The following is a 12,402-nucleotide window of genomic DNA, read 5'->3' as shown; positions in this document are numbered from 1 at the left end:
TTAAAAAAAAATCATCTGTCTGAAAAAAATATTTGGGAAGAGAGAAATGTGCATTTATTTGAACAAGGGCAGCTGATTAAAAGGCAAACCCCCCCCATTTTCCTACATTTTTTTAAGCTTCTACTCATGATAAAAAGTTTGGACTTTTTATTTCCAGGCGAGAACTGCTCCCTGGCTGTTACTTCTTCATCACCTGCCCTTGGCATGCTATAACATTCTCCTCATGGACATCTACTTTCCCACCTGCATACTGGTGCTGTTGTAGAAATCGTTCAGTTAGTAGCTCTCCTGACTCCTGTGGTGTGACGTTAGCAGCAGGTCATTGAGGAGGTTCTGTTTGTGGACTGGAGAATGAGATCCTTTGTATTATCTATCCATCGACTGTGTAAAGCATAGAGTTTACAGAGGTGCAAGGAGAAGAAATAGTAATAATAAGCATATGCAGTAAGAAAGATGCTAGTAACACAACTATTGCTAAGTCTGCCCAGTACGTTGGGGATGTCCACACTGAGCCATAAACAGTTTTTTGGTAGAATAAATTCATCTTCTTTGGAGTGTTGTGCTTCTGTGATGAGTACAGGCAAGAGAACAGAAAAGTTTAGTCTCGGGATGGTATCTGATGACTGAGACAAGATACAGATGTCAGTGAAAAGACTGTCAGCTTCTGAATTGCAGCTGATGAGGGTAGGAAAGAGCTTTTGGGAATTTGAAGGGGCAGATTAGGCTTGGCTGGCAGATGGTCTGTGATCAATAGGAGAAGACAGAAAGCTAGAAACCAGTTGTGTGAAGGTAGACATACGTGCCTTACTCCTCTTGTTTTTCTGACATTTACTTCTGGACATTGTTGGAGGCAGTCACTGGGAACTTGGGTATGACCCAATACTTGCCATTGAGGAGGAGCAGTGAGGCCACAGAAGGCAATAGGGAGAGGCAGATGAACTGGACAAGGAAGCAGTGTCTGGGGGACAGGAGATGGGATAGAAAGCCAGTTTTTTTGCTGAGGTCCTGGAATCTGCAGAGGAGTGGTCCAAAGCTCAAGGGGGCTGCGCAGAGGTTCAAGCTTTTTCTGATGTTGGAAGACTTCGTTTTGAAACCACTAACTACACCATTGGATATGTAAAAGTAGGATTCATTTGTCTAGATTTTTTGTCCTTTTAAGTTAATGCATTATGTATCTTGTTAATGTACTTTTTTAACTGAGATGAAAACATATGGCGAAAAAACCTGGCAGAATAAAACTGCCCTTCTCCAAGACTCCTTGTACAACAAATTGTCTGTGCCTATCAGAAAGGAATTGTTACGTTGAAAAGTGTCTATGTACATCAAATAATATTCATGGCTAAACCAGAAATTTTCTCTTTGCACTGAGGCATGTGATTTTTTTTATTGGGGAGGAAGAGAAGAAGCAGATATTTTTAGGGGAGTTTTTACGCTGTTGTATTCAATTTTGTAAACTGACGATTTTATTAGGGGTAGAATGAAGATGTCAGCCTGCAACCTTTTCAATATGATCATTTCCTATGTACTTAACTGTTTTAACTCTATATACTTAATAACAACAGGCTATACTTCTTCTTATAGTACGTCACCATGGCAGGATAATAAGAAGCTGTTATAAATTGACATTAGTATTTTTTAAACATCATAGGATAGGGGCAGTTTTAATGCTTCAAAGACAAAATAATTGTGTAGCCCAGATACAAGCTGAGTTATAATTCTTTTGATCTCTGTTGACATTGCCATTTTAATGGCTCTGCTTTGACAGAAATACTTTCCCACTTCTTCAGAATAGTAAGTTTCTTGTATGTTTTGTGTGACGTTTTCAGAAGCAGTGTTTGCAACTGTTAGGAGAAAGTTAGGGCTCCTGTTGCCAGCACTCACTCTGAGACCCTGAGCTTCTTATTTAGGCTGAAATTTCCATTAAGGCCATGGAGGATGTGGACTTGTTCCCAGTCATTGGGAACAATGAACATTCACCCAGAGGTGAAGTCTAGGCTGTGAAGAATCAGTCTCGGGAGGTCATTCTGCAGGAGAAAGACAGTCTACATCCTCCTGCTGCAGAACAGGGCCCACGTGCCAGTTTTGGCTGTTCCTTGGGCTCCCCAGTTGCTTCGTCTGTCCAAGCAGCAATGGGGTGTTCAAAGCCTGTGCTCATAAAGGGGAAGGCGGTAAGACAAAACAATTTGGGATGTGCTTTACACACATGATGCCCCTGGCACTCACTCATATGAAAGTCAAGATCGTTCCTATACAGAAGGCTGCCACAAGACCAATATTCTACTTAAATCTTATGTAAGCCTCAGAGTAGGATTTAGGTAGTGCGTAGGACTTGTGCTCAATCTCTCTTCAAGGGTTTATTTCACTCAACATTACAAGTCTGCCTTATAAATGGGCATCACTCTTTATATCGGCTTCAAAGTCTCGGCCATGCTAAGATATAGCTGCCTGTGAAAGCAGCGTGATAATCCAGACTGAGGCACTGAAGGAGCGAGTGAGGGTACTCTGGTCCGTGTCCAAAACCAGCAGCCAGTGTCTGTCTGGCAACAGTGTTAAAAAGCTGTGTTGGTCATTGCTGGTGCTTGATCATAGAAGATGTAGATAACCACATAACTCATGAGTGCTGGAGCAGTGCAAAGCCATGTGTGTGTTATGCGTGACCATCCCCAGCAAGTACAAAGAAATGATTAATTTGAATCTTGATATTGTACATTATAGTTATACTACATTTATCTCTATTTATAATAATGTTACTTTTCATATAAATTATAATTATAATGGATGGAACTATATATTGGATGCATGCAGTGGAGCATGGCATTCAGTCTCCCTTTGTCCCAGTCCCCCTCTCGCCTTCCTAATCTCAACAGTAACTAGATCTTTTGGATGCTCACACTAAACACTGATAAATTTGAGTTTTTGTTGAGATTTTTTTTTTTTTTCTTGGTACTCTTCTTCTTCCAGAAATTTGTTGCAAACATTTAAAGGAAGTAGGGAAATCATGTTAAGGCATCTGCTTCTTTTGCAAGACATTTGGGCAGTTTGGCTCACATACTCTGAGCTAGAAGTCGGCATCTAAGCAGGGGTTTCATAGCTCTGAGCATGCATATCTGATTGATAGAAAGCAAATAACTTCATCTGCTGTTACACAAATGAGAGATGAAAATAGATCCTTCTATCTCTAAGCATAAGTACTGTAAACTAAGAAGACACCACAGATACAGTCACAGATGATCTCACTGCTCTTGCTTTTAGAGTTAAAAAGAATACTTTCCAAAACATTTTTGTTCATTTAATACATTTCATGACATTGATATTAATACAGCAGTATTCATATTAAGTTAAGTTTAGTAGCTTTCTGCATTCACTAGCAACGCAGGCTACCTTGATATTTTTCACTTTTTCCAAGTAAAAAAGAAATCCAACAGTATTGGGTAAACATACAAATGTCTATTAATTATTTTATTTAAATATCATATACATTTATGCAAATAATATTGTAAAAAAAGAAAATGCATCTTTCAGCTAAAAGGATTCCAAAAAGTCCTAGGGAAAGATTGGTGTAGGTGATGGTGAAAAGTTTAATTTTCTCCCGCAGAATAGCATCTGTCCTAGAAAAGGCTTCAGTCTGAGTTACCTAAGCTGTATTTTCAATTGTGGCCACTTTCTATTGCTTTACATACAATGCTCCATATACCTCTAGCTGTATTTGAGCTATATGAAGCAACAAAAAACCAGACTCAGGACTGAAATGTCTTCGCACATATCGGGGGAGAATCTGCTCACAAAGGGACATTTATCAGGGACGACTGTTCCTCTGCTGCGGAAAGGAGCGTACCCAAGAGTTCAGAAACAGATGATGATCTTATCAAGAAACCCCCTTCAGTAATATCATCAGCCTGCTCTTCCCAAGCCTGGCATTTCTGTATAGTGTGTATTTGTGACGGAGAGAGAGGGAGCAAAGCTGTGCAAGCTACATGTAGGTGGGATAAAGTACCTCCTCAATCCACTGAGTCTGCACAGTGTTATAATATAATTGGGAATCATTTTTGCCGGTATGGAGTGTCCATGTGAGAATGGAGCTTACAGTATTCCTCTCACAGAAAACTGCAGGGAGGGCTCTTCAGCTGCACTGGTTGCCTTTTGGGATTTTTTTTCCTCTATTTTTTCAAATATTTCTACTCCAGTTTTATCTCAACACATACAGGGAGTAACAAACCTTTTGAACTGTGCATCTAAATGTGAAGATGGAAAATTATTGAGAAAGACAAAAATAATATTTGTTTTCTTCTTGTATGAGATTTAGACTTGGAAGACAGAGGTGTAAATTGCCCTTGTAGTGAGTAGACTGAAAACTAAAGATATTTTCTTCTAATTTCATTGCAGGATCAGGATTTTGTCATGATGCTGTGTTTATTTTGCCTGTGTCTGTAGACTAGGTGCTGATATGAACAGAGTATTTTTCGTATTATATGGAACTTGACTTTGAAGCAAGTGAACAAGTCTTTGGTATTTCTTCGTATATATTGAGTAAATATCTTTTTCTTTCTACTTTTTCCTGTCTCCTTCATTTCTTTCTTTGAGCAGGTTTCTGTAAGTTCAACAAAGCAGTCCAAATAAAGGAAAAGTCTATACAGCTGTATAAGAGTCTGTTCTACTAAAAAGCCAATCAAACTCTGGCAGCAGTGTTCGTTAGGTACTCCTTCCTTTCTGACTTCCAAGAAAAAACTATACTTAATGTAGTAGTTCAGCTTAAGCCTAAAAAATTATTTTGATAGTATAATTGGTGGACAATTATTATGTGGTTTTCCATGAGCTGTATCTTTAGTAGTTACTCAATCTATGTGCTATTTAACATTTATTTAATTAATCACCCTCCCTCCCAGCCCTCCAAAATTTAGAAGTTGCGTTGTCATTTCAAATCGCTGCAGATGGGTTCACCACTGTAGGTCTATGCTTTTCTAAACTGGGATGGGATCTTGTGTTCCTACTAAGTTCTGTAGATTACTGGAGTGTGAGGCACTATAGGAATGTCATTTTTTTTCCTTTGTATTCATTCTATGTAAGCAAGTGAAGACTTTACAAATGGAACACAAATTGGAATTTTTGAAGTGTCAGTGCATACACTTCTTTTGAAACTATCATGTCTGAAAACTGTGTTTGTGTTGCGAGACATAGTGCGCCTTCACATCACCGAAGTTAGCTCTGCATTGCAGTTGGGAATCTGGAGCAGCTTATGTACCTATACCTAAGGTCACATCAACCAGGCTAGAGTACTGTCAGTGGGGTGGTCGAAGCTGGAGTCTAGTGTAAACTAAATAACCAGTAATGAAACTTTTTCTCAGAAAAGTTTTATAGCCTACATGGTGATATGGTTGCTTGGAGGTAGAGAATGGGTTTGACCAGATCTCAGGTGAAATCACATCAATGGGTGCAGTATAGACATGCTTTAAGTGTTCAGCTTAGCCAGGATTCAGCTGAGCAATGAGATATTAGGATAAATATACTTTATTTTGGTGATTTAGCTTACGAATTAAGCACTGTAACAACACACATGCCTTGGCTAAAAAAGGATAATAGTGTTTACATTCTGTTTCTAAATGTGAATTCATACACTTTGGTCCTTATGTTTCAGGCTTGGAAATGTATATGTCTTCTCTCACTCTGGCAAAGGAATATCTTCTGTTCCCATTTTCCCAGGCTGTGTCTTTGTATCCTGATCAGACCCAGCTTGGGTCTTCAAATGGTTCCTTCCCTAGACTCCCTCTCTCTTGCCTTGTTTTTAAAATTTATTTCCCTCCCCTCCTTCTGTGGTCTTTTTTTTCTGAAAATCTTTGCCTAGTCTTTCCCTATCCTGACTTTCAGAATATTCTTTCCTTCCCTTTATTGTCCAATGTAGGACAGTGCTGTTGCAGATAAGGATAGCACCTACACCCTTTCCATTTGCAGTACTAGCAGCAGCTAGGAGAGATAAAGAAACTCTGCTTCTGACTTTCAGGGCTCTAAAGAAAGGTAGGGAGCAGCAAGATTTTTGTTACAGAAAATGGAGAAGCCTTTTCATTTGTCATCCTTACCTGGAGTGCACAGCTGCCCTGTGGGAGCAATGGCAAGATGGGGCAACACTAGGCAGCTCAGTTAGGAATGAAGCGGCATGTGGCAGCTTCTTCTGCATTGTGTTTGCTATTTAGACCTGCTTCTAAGCGTAGGCAAAGGGGAGCGGTATCTTAGGGCAATAACTAGCTGTGGGTTATCCTTGTGTCTACTTCCCTCATGGCCATGGTGCTAAGAGATCTGTTTGACCCTACTCCTTAAGAGGGATGGGAACAGGGATGATCAGGCTTAGGGGGAGGAGTTGCTGGGGAGTGGCAGTGACTTCAAAGAAAGGAAGGAGGCTGCTCTGTTTAGAAACCCTCCACCCCCTCAGTGTCAGCAGAATAGCAACCCTCCCTCCAGGATGACTCCATAGAGCTGTTTTCTCAGCTTTCAGTCCTAAGTCTGTTCCTTCTTCCATCCTTCTCATCCTAACAGTGGCCTGACATTTTCTCGTCTTTGAGGCAGCAAAATTAAATTTTGCCTTTGCTTCTGGATGACCTAAATAACCTGTGTTTGCTAACACCTCTGTGAATGTAATTTTCATTGCAAAGCAAATTGTAAAATTTCTTTTGAAGATTGATTGTAGTTTAGTCCATTACTGTTTGAACTCCAGTGTGAACTTGTCTCATATGTATGTGTGTCTTTCTAGTAAGATAACTACAGTTCTTGTATCCCACAGCAGACTTGCAGTGCTGCAAAACAGATTGTACCCTGATATCCCCCAGATCTTCTCACTCCAGAGTCAGTGCACTGCAGAATGGATACAGTGCTGTCCGTTGTGGAGAGATGTGAGCATTAGGTAACAAGATATGTTAAATCCCTGACAGACAAACATGGTAATGTGAGATGGTTGGCCATTTTCAGAAATTTTTTACAATGAGGGTGGTGAAACTCTGGAGCAGGTTGCCCAGAGAGGTGGTAGATGCCCCATCCCTGGAAACATTCAAGGTCAGGTTGGATGGGGCTCTGAGCAACCTGGTCTAGTTGAAGATGTCTCTGCTCGCTGCAGGGGGGGGTTGGACTACATGACCTTCAAAGGTCCATTCCAACCCAAACTATTCTATGATTGATTCTATAAATTGCCTGTTACCCAACATTCTTCCACAATATCAGTGGCAACCGTCCAGTCAGTGCTGGAAAGGGATGCAGTGTTCATTCATTCATGATGAAGTGCCATGGCTTAGCACATTTGGGGTTGCTGCTTCTGACTCTCAGTTACTTGTTTCAGAGTTTTGGGCTATTGAATGAGTACTGTGAAAAGGGAATGTTTCTGTTTTGCTACCTCCATTAGGTTATCTTTTCCAGTGCAATTACAAGCTAATTCAAAGCTCTTTGTGTCAGGCTAATAGCTTCTGATTCACTGCTGTCAGCCAGTACCTCTTTGTGCACTTTTCATACCGCTTACCAGTCCCCCTACCACTTACCTATGAAGAGCATTTATTTTTTTCCCTGAGTAGGGGCTCATCATAGGCAAATCATTAATGGAACATCAAAAAGATCCCATCTGTTAGAGTTGCATATGGCTAAGATCACAATTATCAAGTCTTTTTTTTTTCCCCCCATGCTTATCCACACAATAAATGTAGTTGTCAGCAGGATAAGTTCACGCATCGGATAAGGTCACAATTTCATTTAGTGACAACTCCCAACAGCGTGAACTTACAAGGTTCGATTTATTAAAGAGTCAGAAAGGATAAGATCACTGCATGGCCAGCCTGATTTATCAGGGTTTGACTGGAGTGCTTGAATAGAGAATGTCGTATTTCAAGTTTATGTTCAAAACTGTAGTTTAGTGTGTGTTATGTCTCAGGGACTTGAAAATTGAGGGAGGAGAATTTAGAGGATGTATCTCAATAATGCAGTTTATGTCTGCCAAGCAAGTGTATGAGCATTTAATATTGGAGCTGCGTTGTTAAGAATCACAGAAGTGGAAAGGGATAGTTCTCTGCTATCAGTGAACTGCTGTGTGCAAATGTACAGATATTAGTTTGTTGTAATGGAGGTAATCACCAAGTCAGATATTAATTGCAGATTCTTCCTGTGCGTACAGGATGGCAGGCCGATCGGGGGCTCTGCGCTGGGCAGCGCTTAAGAACTTCCGAGAGTGTTTTTAACTTGCTCCCTCTGACTTCAGAGCAGTCCTTGTTTGAAACTACAACATATATGATTTCTCTGCCATGCAAAAATATTCGTTAGAGAGCCAGGTGGCTGTGCACTGGAAATATGCAAAGAAGGAGCCATTTGCTAGTGGAAATTGCTAGAGCCCCATGATGGCAAATAACCAATCTCTAATCATAGCAGAGGAAGAGCTTACTTGTTCTTTTTAACTGACTCCACGTAGAAAACTATTCCTGATAAAAAAAACCTACTGCCAAAGCTATCAGTGACTTGCTTAAAAGTGTTAAACATTTAGAAATCTGGATACACTTATTTCTGAATGAAATAGTTCACTTTTTCTCCCCCAAAACGCTGTTCATCATTCACCTTCAGATATACACTCCTTTGTTTCTTATTTCAGAACGTGGGTAAGTGGATGAAAGCCAGTATTGTTTTCTTCAGAAATACTATATATAGTTGAATTATTCTGGTATTCGAGCTGTGCTCAAATCCTGTTAAGATCCAAAAGCTGTTGTTGGGTTCCTGTGTACACTACATGTTTTGTGGCGGTTTTTTAAGTGATTGTGACTTTGCTGTAAAAGAAGACAAAGCTAAACTGACCTCTTTACCTTCTGTTTTATGCAAGCCCTATGTGGTATCCCTGAAACAATATGTATGTGTAAGAAAAGAATACTAAATTGAGTCCTTTCATTCTGGTTTTGTATCCACCAAGGCGGCCTAATATCTTAAAAGCCATGGGATGTTTTGTAGCTGTACTAGTGAGTCATGACTTGGGGCTTCTTTTACAGTGCAGCTATCATAAGTCTTTGAGTAATCACAGACTTTAAAAGTATGCTATATCAACAAGATAAGAGAAACAGCCCACAGCACTAACAACATTATCTTTTACCAAAATTGATTAGCCCATACTATGTGTCTCAAATATTTTGTATAAACTTACTCAGCAAGCTGAAAATAAATGTGTTGCTGAAGAACAAGCTGAAAAAAAATACTTGCTCTGTAGCAAGGAAAGGGAAGTAAATATCACTAAGTAGAATGTCTCCTAACTCCCAAAAACTAAAAGCAGAGCATCACTTCTTCTCTACTTATATTTCTGTGCTGCTTCTGTTATGCTTCTCACTGTCCTTTTCAATCGGACAGTTGACGAGTCCAGGATGAAAGCAGCAAAATACAACTGCTTCTCGACTTTGCCATAGGAATGGTGAAGTATATCACTTGCTTTATCCCAGGGATGTGAATGAATTCTGTATATTACAATTTGCTGTTACGTGAAGGAACGTTATATTCAGTACTGAGGTGGTCTGTTGCAATTGCTGATCACTAGAAACTCCTAACAGTGTTTGACGCAGAATTTTCTGCTTCCTTTGGGCTGGAGCATGGATTAAAGGAAGCTGCAGCAGTTTTTCGTCACTTCTTTCTTTTTCTCCCCACTTGGGATCTCATGGACAAGCACCTGTGGAGAGTCAGTACCAGTACACTTCTTACTGCAAGTGGTGATACGGGAATAAAACCTTCACTTCTCTTCCTTCTCCTGATGTAATCTGCAAAGACGTGGAGCAGTTGTGCAGGGGACAGTAGGTGCTGAGGGCACTTCTGACTTACATCCGAACTTCTTCTGAGGCTGTGTCTTGCTGATGCATTTTTCAAACTCTTTTAATTAAGAGTCACAGGGTGAGGTTCTCTTTTTCCAGCAAACTTCCTTGAGGTCACACCTTGCTCAGGGCCATACGTATGGCACCACTTACACCAGTGTCCTCGTGGGAAGCCAGCAGTGAATGGGGACAGCCCCTTTCTCATCAGTGGGAGACTGGGCCTGACTGTTGCTGCAGTTTCAGTACCATTCACCAAATAGGAAATTTCAGAGGAGCAAGATGTTGTAAATGAATGCAGGGAAATTTCAGGCTTCTTACTCTGGGGTCAGGAGAATTCAGGAGAGGATTTTAATAGTAACATTTGCCATCTTTCTTCTACAAATCTTTGTACCAGCCCCTGACCTTCCTGCTTAGGGCAGACAAAGGAACGTATACAGGTATTTTACAAAAGATGCAGGCTCTGGTAGGGAAAAAAAAAATCTTAGCAGATGCTTGTAGACCCTGATGTGCAGTGGTTTTTTAACTTAACAGCTCTCTCAGTGTTAATATTTTCCCCCCAAAAAAACACAAAGCTTTTCAGTGAAGAAAAAATCTTTGCCAAGGATCAAATTGTTACGTGCTGCACCTTGTACAAGCATATCCAAAATGTCTGTGTTTGCCAAAACATACAAGGAGATTATCCTTCCCAACCTTAACATTCTCCCATAGCGTTAAAATGGCTGCTGGTCATGGTGACCAGGAGAAATATATCTTTTTTGCAGAACTATGATCAAGGAAAACAGCAAGGTTACCCAGCAAAACGTTTTGTAACGCTGTCTGCAATCTACTATGTCCTGGGTGTTCTGAGTGGAGGGGAAATGACAGCAGCTTCAGTACGATACAGATGTTACCCCATCTGTAGTACATTTCAATGTACTCATACATATTGAAGTGTATTGCCCAAACTACAACTTGGGACTGTACCAAAAGAGAATAAAAGAGAGACAGAATCCATATTAACTTATTTAATTATCAACTAGAAGAAAAAGTATCATTTTGGAAAATAATTGCTTGGTTTTATGTTTGCCTCAAACCTGAACTAGTTACTAGGTATAAGATTCATGTTATTAATTTTAGTTAAAATATAAATTGTAACGATGTGTACCTTAAAACTTAGTTAGGTTTTCGGATATCACTGGATGATCTGCCCTACCTTTGTCGTTCTTAATCCGTTAAAAGACAGACCTGCTTGTAAATCCACAGGTACAGATAAGGAGTCACTGTTTGACTGTGTCTGAATCCTTTTCAAATGAAAAATGTCAGTGGTAGAAAGGGAGGCTGAATTATTTTTTAAAAGGGTTTTCAAAGATTCTCATGATTCCTCTGGTATCAGTTAAATGTGACATATCCATAGACATGGCTGTTTTTTAGTGTGTAGCAAATGCTACAGTTTTCATCTCTATGTAGAGAGAAAACTGCTGCAGTATGCCTAAGTGATCAACATGTTACTGTGCAGTACCAGGCAGATTTCTCTCTTCCATAATTAACATATAAAGAGATGTTTTAAAGTTAATACAATTTGTAACAATGTGTGAGAGGGAAAAAATGCATTTTTTTTCTGTTTGGATGCATATCTATCATGTGTAAATTAGATATAATTAATCCATAAGCTTTCCTGCTTACATACTGCCTTTTAAAATGTCATAGCACTGTCATGATGAGGACTCACCTGCGTACATAGAAGCTTTTGTAAGCTGATACAGCTCTATTTCCTAGATTTGTTCCAGTTTGCAGGAAGGATCTGATGCACAATTTCACGTAGAGTAGTTTTGTAATCTGCAACACTCAGAGGTGAAATTTAGATTTCTGTGCTTGAAAATGGAAGCTGGAGCCAAGTCTTCTCTTTGGAAGATGGTCGAGATTAACCCCTGCAGACAAGGAGAATCTTCGCAGCCTGGCAGACATCCATGGGAATGGTTAGCTCGGGGCAGTCTGCAGAGACTGCCTGTAAGCCAGGAGTTACTCACTTCCTTCGGCCCAAGGTTCATTTCACAACAACTGCCAGTTCTAAATCTGGGACAAATTGACTTCTTGCACAGTTGGGATTTTACCCTGTTTGTGGAAAAGCACCGTCCTGATTTGGGGTAGAGTTGTTGAGAAGGGACGTGCTGCTGATGCAAAAGGCAGGAATTACTGTTGCATCTGGTTGGTATGGAAAGGGAGGAAAGGGCTTTAGCAGGCAGGGAAAAAGGGTTGGGAGAAATCATGGCTACAGCGAAGTTGAGATGAGCTCTGCTGCTCGTGAGAACAACGGATTTTCTGCCTACCTTCAGAAAGGCCAAAGCTTGGAAATGCAACAGCATGTTAAAATTCAGTTAAACGTCTGACAGAAAAGCACAGACCAGTCTCCTCGTGTCCATTTTGTCCTCCTAAAAATTTAAAACCAGAATTTATTTGAATTATCTTAGAAAAGAATGTTAGAAATTGTGTGTCTAAGCGCAACTGTTACTACGTTTTTAACCGAAACAAACGTTTGTTCATAGGAAAATAGGCTTATTGAAGAGACTGCTCTTGAGTTGTAGAGAGTATTTTTTTTAATTCTGAAATGAAGTAAAAAAAATAT

The 12,402-nt window shown here is 40.0% G+C and overlaps 1 protein-coding gene across 1 annotated transcript in view; it reads left to right on the top strand.

Annotated features, from left to right (window-relative positions):
• Positions 1-12,402, top strand: part of ZFPM2 (zinc finger protein, FOG family member 2) — a 265,736-nt gene that overhangs the window by 81,523 nt on the left and 171,811 nt on the right. The gene's annotated exons all lie outside the window — the stretch shown is intronic.

Source organism: Nyctibius grandis, chromosome 3 (assembly GCF_013368605.1).
Source record: "Nyctibius grandis isolate bNycGra1 chromosome 3, bNycGra1.pri, whole genome shotgun sequence".
Classification (NCBI taxonomy): domain Eukaryota; kingdom Metazoa; phylum Chordata; class Aves; order Nyctibiiformes; family Nyctibiidae; genus Nyctibius; species Nyctibius grandis.
This window is presented reverse-complemented; position numbering and strand designations above follow the sequence as displayed.